We start from the raw sequence: 12389 nt of genomic DNA, 5'->3' as shown, positions 1-12389 counted from the left end.
ACGTTCCTTGCACTCGGAAAAGATGTAGCTGCGGGTAGCCAGAGGAAAGACCTAAGGTGCTTCCCAACCGCAAGGTTATGGTTTCATTTCCTAGAGGCAGAAACTTGGAAGTGGGCTGAAGCCTAGGCCCAGAACCAGACGGCAACCAAGAAGACTGTGGCAGTGTCCAGGAGGTCAGAGGTCAAATCTGGAGGCTCGTTCCTACAGAACAGAGGTTCCCAGGCTCATTTGACATCCACACCCTGACTTGGGTAGGTAGCTGGCTTCCGTTACTAGAACATATGGATTTGGCAGAATGCAGGAAGGTGAGTGGTGAGCTGAACCCTCTAAACTGTGTGGCTAGACACCCCAAAAGTGGAGAACACAGAGCAGTACCCATTTATTTTCTAATTGTCTTCTGTGCCTATATATTAAAGGTGCCCTGGTTAGTTAGCTTCAGCTGTCAACTTGACACACCTCAGTTACCTGAGGAGGGAATGTCAGTTGAGCCATTGCCCAGATCAGACTGGCCTGTGAGAGACACAGACATGGCCACACGTGGGGACAGTGGCTTCCCTGGATGTGATCCCAGACTGTAAAGCAAACCTCGTGAGCCACAGAGGATGGCAGTAAGCAGTGTCCCTCCTCAGCTTCCATCTCCGTTCCTGCCCTGACTTCTCTTGGGGACAGACTGCGACCTGGACACGTGAGCCGAGTAAACCCTTTCGTCCTGCCCAAGCCGGTTGCGGTCAGTATTTTTTCTCAGCATCAGAAAGAAAACTAGAAAAGAAGAGGGGTTGTAAAAGACATTAAAAACCTTTCAGGAGACATATTCTTGAGGCCAAGCCCTGATTTCATCAGGGACAGTCAGTCCTCAGAGCATCTGGTGGCAGCCATGTGATTGCTGTGAGTCTATGTGTAAACTGTGCATGCAGGTGCCCAAGGCCAGAAGAGGGCATTGGAGCCTCTGCAACTGGAGTTGCAAACAGAGCTTCATGACCTGGGTGTTTAGAACTGAACCCGTGTCCTCTACAAGAGCAGTACATGTCCCTAATCACTGTCCCCTCTCTCTAGCCCCTCCCCATTTAAAAAAAAAAAGATTCCAAGTAGGGGACCAGCCACGGAGCCCTCCTGACTTCTAACTATGGTGGAAAGAGATTTCTGTGCTGGAACTTGCTTGCCTCCTTCCCTACTGCGGGTTTTAAGGCATGTGCCACCAAGCAGAGCTTGCTCTTTGGTTTTCTTCCTCCTCCCTTCTCCCTTCTTTTTGAAATATGATCTCATATATGCCAGACTGCCCTAAAGCTCTTGACCAAGCTGAGAATGTCTGGAACTCCTGATTTTCCTTCCCAAGTGCTGGAATCACAGGTCTATAACACCCAGCTTGACTAAGGACAGTGTTTTAAACTAAGTTTGGGGCATGTGTTATGCAGCAACAAAAACAAACGCAGCAGCTGTGTGCAGTGAGACATGTTTGCAATTCCTGCACTCAGGAGGCTGAAGGAGGATTACCACAGTTTAAAAACAGCCTGAGCTTGGCCAGGCAGTGGTGGTCCACACCTTTACTCTCAGCAGTCAGGAAGCAGAGCCAGGCAGGTCTGAGTTCAAGGCCAGCCTGGTCTACAGAGTGAGTTCCAGGACATCCAGGGCTACACAGAGAAACTCTGTTCCAACAAAACAAACAAAAACAAAAGAAACCAGCTTGGGCTGCGTATGCAGCATGATCTGGTTTTTTGTTGTTGGTGGGTTTTTTTGTTTTGTTTTGTTGTTTGTTTTTTGCTTTTTAAAAAAAATTGTAATTATATTTATGTACACAAAACTTAGTGTACATTTAACCCAGTTTAGTGGTGAGTTCTTTAGCCTTTGCCTTTTTCAGCTTGGCAATGCGACTTAGGACCCAGGACGTTGTCTCCCAAGTGGCGACGGATCTCATCATATCTGTCATTATAATTGGTCCTAATAGCTTCCACCAGCTTAGCCAGAGCACCCTTGTCTTCCAAGTTAACCTGTGTGAAGGCAACAGAGGTGCATGTCTTCCTGTGGACCAGGCGCCCCAGCCTGGCCTTTCCCTTGATGATGCAGTAGGGCACACACCCCCATCTTTCCACACAGGGCAGGCAGGAAAACCACTAGCTCAATGAGGTCTACGTCATGGGCAATCGCCACTAACTGAGCCTTCTTGTTCTCCACCAAGATGGTGACTGTATTGACTTATACTCGGAGGACAGGTGGTCTCTTGGTTGGGACGTCGCCTTTGCCAGCAGCTTTCTTCTCAGCACGGGCCAGTAACCTTTGCTTCTTCTCTTGCTTTGTCTCTGGCCTGTACTTGTGGGCAAGCTTAAGCAGCTGAGTAGCTGTCTGCCTGTCCAGCGCCTGGGTGAACTGGTTAATGGTAGAAGGTACTTTGAGCCGCTTATAGAGGATGGCTCTTTGCTGCTGCAGCCTGATGTAGCCATTTGACGAAGCGCGTTAAATCTCTTTTGGGCTGGATGAACTGTCCAATGCCGAAGTTCTTGGGCCTCTTCTCAAACAGAGGGTTGACCACCTTCTTGGCCTCCTGCTTCTTGATGACGGTGGGGGCCGGGGCCACCTTCTTCCCCTTGGCCTTCTTTCCTTTGGGCATCTTGCTCGGCTGGTGGAGCACTTAAAAAAAAAAAAAAAAAAGCTAATTAGCCCTGCTTCTGATAAAACATCGCTGCTTCCTGACTGCCAGCCCCTGTGGCCGGCTACCTCATGTTCTAAATGTCGTGAACAGAAACCAGTCTTACTGCTATGTCTTCCCTGGTGTGATAGAGACTGTTCCTTCTGAACTGTGAGCCAAAGTCAACTGATTACTCCTTTTTTTAAAAAAAGAAAGAAAGAATAAAGAAAAAAAGCCAACTACATTCATTTGAAGGTAGGGGTAGGGGATTTCCCTTCCTTCTTGGCCTCCCTGTTATACTGGGCCCTCTGTTGTCTAAGTGTGCTTAGTACAGTGCATCTTGTCGTAGCCTCTAAAGCACTATGGGTAGGCCACGTTTACAAGTCTGATGTGACCGTTCTTCCCCATCCACTCGGCGTTGGGCGGGTCCTTAAAGGATCAGAACTGACAGACCATATTATTTTAGAAGGGGGAGGAGGTTTACTAGAAGGCCTTACAACCAACAGGGTTTGTCCAACAGTGGCTGTCTTTACACTGGAAAGGCTGAGATGAGGTGACTCCCCAGTTCCTGCAGCTGGATGCTTCAACAGGTGTTGAAGGCTTGAAAGATTCCTGGAGAGCCTTCGGTCTTCAGTCTATGTCGGACCTGGAGAAGCTGGACTCTGATGCCAGTGAAGGATGTAGCAGTAGCAGATACAGATGAGCAAGAGGCAATGTTGGGCAGACAAACAGCCCTGCTTCGTCCTGGACCTTTTTAGATCAGGGCCATCACTGGCTTCTCACTCTTAGGGAGTTTTCTTACCTTAATCTTTCCTGGAAATCCCCCTGTAGGCCGGCTGAGGGTTTGCCTGTAGCTTCTTCCACATCCTTCAGGTTGTAAGTCCACACTAAGCATGAGACCCTTTCAGCTCCAAGTGTGGCCTCTGCATGCAGAGTTCTAGGTTATCAGGCAGCCCCCTCCCCCATGTGAAAGCCTGGCTTTCTGCCTTCAGCCTCCAGCTCTGTGCTGGAAGGGCATTGCCTATTGTCATTCTGATACTGGTTCCTTATATGAAGCCATGCCTTGTCCATCTCCCTCTCTCCCTCTCATTCCCTTTCCTGGAGGCTTTTAGAATCTTCTCTTTGTCCCTGTGTTCTAAAAAATCACAATGATGAAATAGACTCTTTGCTGTGGATTTGTTTCATTCAACAAAATGGAAGGGTCCCCTGAGACATGGGCAAAGACATTTACTAGGTTGGGCAACCCTCTTTAGGGAGACCCTTGGCCATCCTCCAGCCAGGCCCCCTCCCAAAGGACAAAGACTCCAGGACAGCTCCAAACAGGCCATGACAGTGAGCAATGTATATACATGGAGCCTGGGGTCTATGCCATATCAACACTGGTTTCTAGGACCTGTGCTGGCATCTTCTCTAGGTCTGTCCTCTAGAGAGTGACAAATAACCCCCTATTGTTTTTCCTCTGTCATATAGGGTTTTAAGGACTGGATGTTTATAGAAGAAATGACCACAGCTAGTTGTATATAGAGTTATGGTATCCAGATGCATGCACATGGGTACCCCCATAATGTGGCCAGATCCAGGAGTTGGAGGAAAGAAGCCTGGGTACAGAGCTCTCAACCTATCCCTCATGTGGAACAGAGCTGCAAGGACTATTCATGCTCTCTATGTATCTCCATCTCTGTCTCTCTCTCTTTCTGTCTCTCTCGTGTGCGTGTAGATATGAAGTTTGCACTGGTGTCTTGATTCACTCTCCACCTTAGTTTCATTTATTTATTTAAGCTTTTTCCCACTTGCTCACATGGGTATGAGTGTTTCTACATGTATGCCCGTACACCAAGTGCATGCCAGGCAACCCTGGGAGGCGGAAGGGAGGATCAGATCCCCTGGAACTGGAGTTAGAGTTGTGAACCTCCATGTGGGTGCTGAGACTACGATCCTGGGTCCTCTGGAAGAGCAGTCAATATCCCTAGCCACCATCTCTCCAGGCCTCAGTGATTTAAGTTTGAGACACCATCTCACTATGTAGCCCTAGATGGCCCAGAACTCAATATATAGACCAAGCTAGCCTACCTCGAGAGATCCACCTACCTCTGTCTCCTGAGTACTGGGATTAAAGCTGTGTGACATCACCTTATTTTGCCACACTGAACTTGGACATAGGATTTCCAGCTGAGCCTGGAATTAATGAATTTGCCAAGACTAGCTGGCCAACCAGCTCCGGTCCCCACTGTTTCCCCAGAGCTAGGCTTACAGATAGGTGCCATCCAGCCTGGTCTTTTCATGGGTACTTGAAATTTGAACTCAGACCCCCATGCTTGTACATCAAACACTTTATTGTCAGCCATCTATCCCCCCAGTTGGGAGCCTAAACATCTTCTGTGGAGTCTGGACCTCTAGGGAGTTACAAAGGTTCACTTGTCAAGGTAAGCGGATGGCATGTATTTATTGATAATGGCTAGATTAATTTGTGACATTTAAATTTTAAGCATATTATCATTGCACATAGTCTGATCTAGGATCCTCTAAATGGTGGGGGGTGGGCTTGGGACTAAGTGAGTGTCCTCGTGTCTGAAATGTATCATCTGTTTATTATGTTGGGTATCACTCTGTGCCCACAAAGGCCTGGGACTTATTATGTAAACCAGGCTGGTTTCCAACTCTCATCAATCCTCCTGCCTCTGTCTCCTGAGTGTTGGGATGGCTGCAGGCATGGCTCACCATGCCTGGCCTGGTTAACTCTTTGTTACAAGGCAATGATACTGACATATGCTCAGAGTTTCATAACCATCACCATAATCAATCTGTTTTAAAGACAGAGTCTAATATAGCCTAGGCTAGTCTCAAATTTCCTATGTAGTCAAGTCTGTCCTTGAACCCCTGGTGTTCTTGACTCTGTCTTACGAGTGTACAAGGGTTGTGGGAGCATATATATAACATTTTCCTTGTTATGTTCCTAGGATTGGAATTTATGGGTTACGTAGAAATTCAATACTTAACTTTTTTTCCTAAGATAGGGTCTCATGTAGTACAGGCCTTGAATTTGCTGTGTTACTGAAATCCCAGGCACTGGGGCCACAGACATGGGCTACCACATCCAGTGCTAAACCTTTTAAGAAACTTCAGAGCTGGGTGTGGTGGTGCATGCCTTTAATCCCAGCACTCGGGAGGCAGAAGCAGACAGATTTCTGAGTTCGAGGCCAGCCTGGTCTACAAAGTGAGTTCCAGGAGAGCCAGGGCTATACACAGAAAAACCCTGTCTCGAAAAAAAAAAAAAAAAAAAAACAACAAAAAAAAAAAAACAAAAACAAAAAAAAAAGAAAGAAAGAAAAAGAAACTTCAGACTGTGTTCCACAGAGACTGTATCGTTTCCCTTCCCACCAATGAAGTACGAAAATTCCAGTTTCTCTTGGCCCTTGTCAACCTTGTTTCATTGTTTATTTTGAGTGTGGTCATCCTAGGGTTGGGAAGTATTAGCTCTCTGTGGTTTGATTTGTATTTCTATGACAACTGATATTCTTTTATTTTTATAGCCTACTTGAAATGTCTATTTGGAACCATTTCTTTCTGATCTAGGTCAGCAGCCATCCAGTTGTGAGGCCACACGTGGCACACACAGTCAGCTTCTTACCTAAGGATGGAGATTTGAACTTGACTCCCCAATGACTGCACATCAAGTGCTGTTACCCACTGAGATATCTCCTCAGCCCTACTTTTTCTTAGAGAGCTCAGGCCTATATATTGATGGAGTTATTAAAAATGAAGCAAGAATTAATAAAACTGAAGATAAAGAGACAAAAAGACAATAAAAACAAAATTTTGTTTTTGTTTTATAACAAGAAAAATAAGAGAGAAAAAAACCCTCTAGAAAGACTGAGAAATGGTCCAAAATAGAAAAAATAAAAAATACAATTGTAAACAATACAACAGCAGATAAAATAGAAGTACTAAAGATATTATGGGAACACTTCTGTAATAGTACTTTAATATAACTTTATTTATTATATGTATATGAGCACTCGCCCCATGTGTAAAGGTCAAAGGACAACTTGATGGAGTTGCTCATTCCTTCTGTCCTTATGTGGCTGGATGGAGCTGACACAGGCTTGCATGACAATCACCTTCACTGCTGAGTTAGTCTGTAGACGCTGTAACCCAGCAATGCTTTTAAAAAGAGATGACTGGAGACTGGCCATGTGGCTCAGTGATAGAGCACTTGCTAAGCATGCACAAGGCCCTGGCTTTTGTCCCTGTACTGCCACAAACAAAACAAACACACCATCTTTGAAAAAAATGACTTAATACACATATGTACTTATAACCATAAGCATATCTCATTCATTAGTTAAGCTCCACTCTGTAAGATACGATACATATGGTAATAACACAAAGCCAAATATGGAGCATATGTCTTCAGGGTGAGCAGTACTGGATATTCAGGAGTACATTACATTGTATCATATAAAAACTATTACAGAAAAAAAAATTCCAGGGAAAGTGACTGCTGTTAGTTGGTGAGACAGGGGCAATTTGAACAGAGGAAATTACAGGTCAGGCTTCTCTATGAGAACGGAGGAGGAGTCCTAAATAAATATTAACAAACCAGACCCAGCAGCATATTAAAATGATAACAGAAAGACAAACTCACAATCAAATTACAGTCATATAAGGCTTTATCCCATGAATAAGATGCAGGTTGCGATGAGAAGTCTCCCAGTGAGCCTCATGGTATTGGTAAACTGAGGAGAAAATGTAGGGATCAGCTCAAGTTCAGAAGAGCTACAGAAAACTCAGCATTCATTTTGATAGTTGTTCTTGTTTTAGTTTCTTGAGACAAGGGCTTGTTTGGTCCAGGCTGGCTTTGAACTCCCTTGTATAGCTGAGGTAAGCTTGAACACTTGAGATTGCTGCTACCAGCTCCTGAGTATTGGGATTGTAGACTTGCACCAGCACACCTGGCTCTTCGACACTTTTGTTTAGTTTCAGTTTTTCCAGACAGGGTTTCTCTGTGTAGCCCTGGCTGTCCTGGAACTCACTCTGTAGACCAGGCTGACCTCAAACTCAGAAATCCACCTGCCTCTGCCTCCTGAGAGCTGGGATTAAAGGCACATGCCACCACTTGGCTTTGGCATTCTTTTTTATTTCAACTTTGAACTTTGTATTACATCCAGTGTGTGTGTGTGTGTGTGTGCATTTACAGGTGTGCATGTGGGGGACAGAGAGGACACTGGTGAGAGTTGGCTTTCTCCTTCCACTATGTGGGTCCCAGGGATCATCAGGCTTTGGTAGCAAGCCCCTCTACCTGCTGAGCCAGTTTGCTGGCCCTTTAACATTCTTTGATAACTCTCAGTAAACCAAGGTCAGAAGGGAGACCTCCCCTACCCTGAGAAGCTGCATCTGGACTGGAACCTCAACGACTGTGTCACCATCTGACCTCACTCTTCCCTCCCAGCTGCTTCTCTGTCTCCTTTCCCTCAGGGAACAGCAGCTCCAGCCTTCTACATGCTCAGGTTAAAATGTGCTGCTGACCTGACACCCGTCTTTTGTTCTGATTCAACTGTTCAGCTACTGTGTGTGTGTACAACCATGATCCCGGCCATGGCAATAATGCACGAAACCTCTGAAATTGTAAGCCAGACCCATTAAATGCTTTCCTTCATAAGAGTTGCCTTGATCATTGTGTCTCTTCACCAGCAATACAACATGGCTAAGATAGAGTCTCGGTATAAGAAATGAGAGGAGGAAATCTATACAGGAAGGAGAGGACTGAGCCCTGTAGCATCCCAGCATCCTGAGCTCAGAAGGAAGACGAAACGTCATCAGAGGAGCCTGAGCTGGAGGGATGAGAAAAGCTAGGCCTTCAGGAAGGAAGCCGTCATTCTGTGGGAGGCTGCTCATAGGGCAGCTGAGAGGCTGAGGCGAAGAAGGCTCTGTTGGGAAAGCACTTGCAGCTCAAGCAGGAGGACCTGAGTTCAGTCCCAGCATCCACATAAAAGCTATATCTGTGCATCTCAGGGGCGTTTGTAAACCAAACTCTGGAGGGGCAGAGCCAGACTAGCTGAATCAGTGCAGTGAGCGATCCTGCCTCAAAAGGAAGGTGAAGAATGACTTAGAAGGTACTGACATTGACCTCTGGCCTCTCCAGGCATGTACACAGGTGCAGTGCACCCACCCCCACAACTGTACCCATGCGTTAAATTAGGAACAACCGATGAGATGTTTAACTATTGCAATCTGTGGATCCCGATCTCCTTGCCCAGTGCAGTTTTTAGTGGAACACTGAGAATGGAATTCTATCTGAAAAATGTAGGCGTTCTACATCTTGCCATGATGGATCCTGAAAGAGCACAGTGGCCTCACCAAGGTGAGACAGGAATAGAATTTTCAACCCTGCAGTAGATGATACTCGTGGGGTTCACACTGGGGAGGGAGAGGCTGAGGAAAGAGAAGACCCATGGAGCTCAAAGGGTGAGAGATTCCATGAATCAGTGAGTGAGAGCCAGTTTTTCCCAGGTGGAATGGGTTGCTCCCAGTCTTCTCAGAGTGACTTCTCTCACCAAGAGGACTGAATGCTCAGGCCTGGAAGAAGAGCTACATAGAACAATGCCAGCCACACTGGAATGAGAGTCCTGCTGGAATAGACTATGACACTACTTTGGCACTTGGCATCTAATTAACATGCAAGCCTTAAACGTCTTAGAACTATACTCCAAAGCAGGTGCCAGAAAGCCTTTCCAATAAAGGCAGATATTAAACACTTTAAGGTTTTTGGGTAATTTGTTCTCTGCTGAAATTTCTCAGCTCTGTTGTGGTATGAAAACAGTCATAGACATCCATAAGAAACTTGTGTGTCCACACTCCAATACAACTGAAACAAATACAACTTTTGGCTGCTGTGAGCAGGCCCCATGACCAAGGCAAGTCTTATAAGGACAACATTGAACTGGGGCTGGGTTACAGGTTCAGAGAGTCAGTCCATTATCATCAAGGTGGGAGTATGGCAGTATCCAGGCAGGATGGTGCAGAAGATTGGCTTCCAGGCAGCTAGGAAGAGGGTCTTAAAGCCCATGCCCACAGTGACACACTTCCTCCAACAAGGCCACGTCTACTCTAACAAGGCCACCACACCTCCTATTAGTGCCACTCCCTGTGCCAAGCATACCCAGTTATGGATAGATTTGTGATTTTTCCAATCCTTGCCCTAGAATAAGTTATATTTTGTTTTGTATTTTGAAGCATTTTCTCAGTATGAAGATACAGTTCACCATGGCTGGAAGGCAAGACAGTAGGAGCATGAGGGAGCTGCTCACCCTGCATCTGCAGTCAGGAAGCCAGGAGAGAGCGGGGAATGCTGGCCCTCAGCTACCTCGTTCCTCTTCCCACTTGTTCAGCACAAGATCCCAGCCCATGAGATGCTGCCACTCATGTTCAGGGTAGGTCTTCCCTCTTCCATTAAACCTCTCTGGAAATTTCTTCATAGACATATCAATAGGTGTGTGTCTTATTGAAACCAAATCAAATCAGGTTGACAATGATGATTAACCTTTACAAGTAGACCCCTTGTCAACTTGACACTCAAATATATATATATTTTTATTTTGTATGCATGTGTGTTCCACTGTGCACATGTGGAGGTCGGGGGACAATTTTCAGGAATTGGTTCTCTCCTACTCCTATGTGGGTCCCAGGGAACTAACTCACATTGTCAGGGTTGGCAGTAGGTACCTGTACCACTGAGCAATCTCACACATATTACTTTTAATCTTGGCCCCTATATGCTCATAGGCATCTTATAATGCAAAATACATTCGTTCCAACTTCAAAACTCCCAACAGAGGGCTGGAGAGATGGCTCAGCCATTAATAACACTGGTTGTAGGCAGAAGAGATGGCTCAGTGGTTAAAAGCACTAGCTGCTCTTCCAGAGGACCCAGGTTCAATCCCCAGCACCTACATGCGAGCTCATAACTGTCTGTAACCCTTGTGCCAGGAGATCTGACACCAATGCACATGAAATCAAATTTCTTAAATATATATATATAAAAAAAGAACACTGGTTGCTCTTGTAAAAGGACCCTGGTTCAGTTCTAGTATCACATGGTGACTCACAACTGACTGTAACTCTTGTTCCAGTGAACCCAACACCCTCTCCTGGACCTCTATGCGTGTGGTACAAATACATAAATATATACAAAACACTCATACATGTAAAAATGTAAGATTAAAAAATCTTTTAAAAATTCTCCCCAATAGTCCTGTTTCTTCTCCACTTTCTACTCTTGTCTCTTATTTTAATTTTACTACTCTTTAAGAGAGTCTATTTATTTATTTGGGTTTTTAATTTGTTTATTTGGTTTTTCAGGGCAGGGTTTCTTTGTGTAGTTCTGTCTGTCCTGGAACTCATGGCTGAGAGGTTTGTTTTATTTGTAATTATGAGTGTGCATGTGTATATGTGGTGTGTGCTCTTGGAGGCTAGAAGAGGGTGTTGGGTCTCTTGGAGCTTGAGTTATGGGCTGTTGCGAACTGTCTGATATGGGTACTGGGAACTGAACTCAGGTTCTCTGGAAGAGCTGCAAGCACTCTTAAGCTCTGACCCATCTCTCCAAACTCACTCATCCTTTAAAAAAAAAAAAAAAAAAAAAGACAGAGGCTCCTACAGACCTGGCTGGTCTTGAAGTTGCTATGTAGCTGAGAGTGACTTGGAAATTCTGGTCCCATTGCCTCTATCTCCCAGTGCCGGGTGGTGGAAATGTGCCACTCTGCCCTGCTTTCTGTGCTGTTGATAAACTGAACCCAGGGTTGGCTGCATGCTAGTCCTCTAGCCATGAGCTGCATCCCTCCAGCCATACCCCTGGTTTCTATTATTATTCTTTTTATTATTTATTTATTGTTTTATATGCACTGGTGTTTTGCCTGCATGTATATCTGTGGGAGAGTGTTGGATCCGTTGGAACTAGACTTGTAGACGGTTGTGAGCTGCCATGTGGGTGCTGGGAATTGAACTCAGGACCTCTGGGTTGCTCTGAGAGTGACTAGTGCTGTTAACTGCTGAGCTGTCTTCATAGTGCCAACCTCTGCTTGTTTGTTTATTTTAATAGCTCAGGCTGGTTTCAAACTTGCTGTGTCATCAAAGATGACCTTGAAGTCCCAATCTTTGGGCTTTTACCTCTGGAGGAGCCATAACATCTACCCCTTCTCCGAAGCTCCCAATGACAGAGCCACAGTCTTACCAAAGTTCATGCTGGAGGAAGCAATGAGTTTATTGGGCTTCCTTACAGAGCGTTAAGTGAGGGGTTACTTGCAGGGCTTTGAGGGCTCCTCCCACAGTAGCCAGTTAAACGGAGTCTCCCTTCCCTAGTCTTCCTCAGCCTATTACTTCAGTTCCTCCCCAAGGCCACATGAATTTAAGTCAGAATAGCACACACCAGGAGTGGTAGGAAGAGACCGGGTACTCAGATGTGGGTCTTCTAAGCCCCCTCACCCTCCATGAGGGTGTGCAACCGTCAACAAATCCACTGGGGATGATTCTCTTGCAAGAGTATGCAGCTGAACCCACCCAGGATGACAGTTGCTTGACCTGGAGGACAATTACAACACAGGTGTATACCACCATGCCTGGAAATCTTAACAATTTCATCATCATTCAAGAGTCCAAAGCCGGGCTGGTGAGATGGCTCAGCAGGTAAGAGCACCCGACTGCTCTTCCGAAGGTCCTGAGTTCAAATCCCAGCAACCACATGGTGGCTCACAACCATCCTTAACGAGATCTGGCG

At 45.8% G+C, this 12389-nt stretch overlaps 1 long non-coding RNA gene and 1 pseudogene across 1 annotated transcript in view; one reads left to right on the top strand and one right to left on the bottom strand.

Annotated features, from left to right (window-relative positions):
* Positions 1-1810: 1810 nt before the first annotated feature.
* On the bottom strand, positions 1811-2602 carry LOC110329912 (annotated as a pseudogene).
* A 2191-nt stretch (positions 2603-4793) lies between these two features.
* LOC110330162 overlaps positions 4794-12389 on the top strand; it is a 9166-nt gene continuing 1570 nt past the window's right edge. Inside the window, exons 1-2 of the long non-coding RNA XR_002380941.1 lie at positions 4794-5043; positions 9854-10050. This is a non-coding gene — a long non-coding RNA (uncharacterized LOC110330162). The remainder of the gene's footprint in view (positions 5044-9853; positions 10051-12389) is intronic.

This window comes from Mus pahari, chromosome 12 (assembly GCF_900095145.1).
Source record: "Mus pahari chromosome 12, PAHARI_EIJ_v1.1, whole genome shotgun sequence".
Classification (NCBI taxonomy): Eukaryota; Metazoa; Chordata; class Mammalia; order Rodentia; family Muridae; genus Mus; species Mus pahari.
This window is presented reverse-complemented; position numbering and strand designations above follow the sequence as displayed.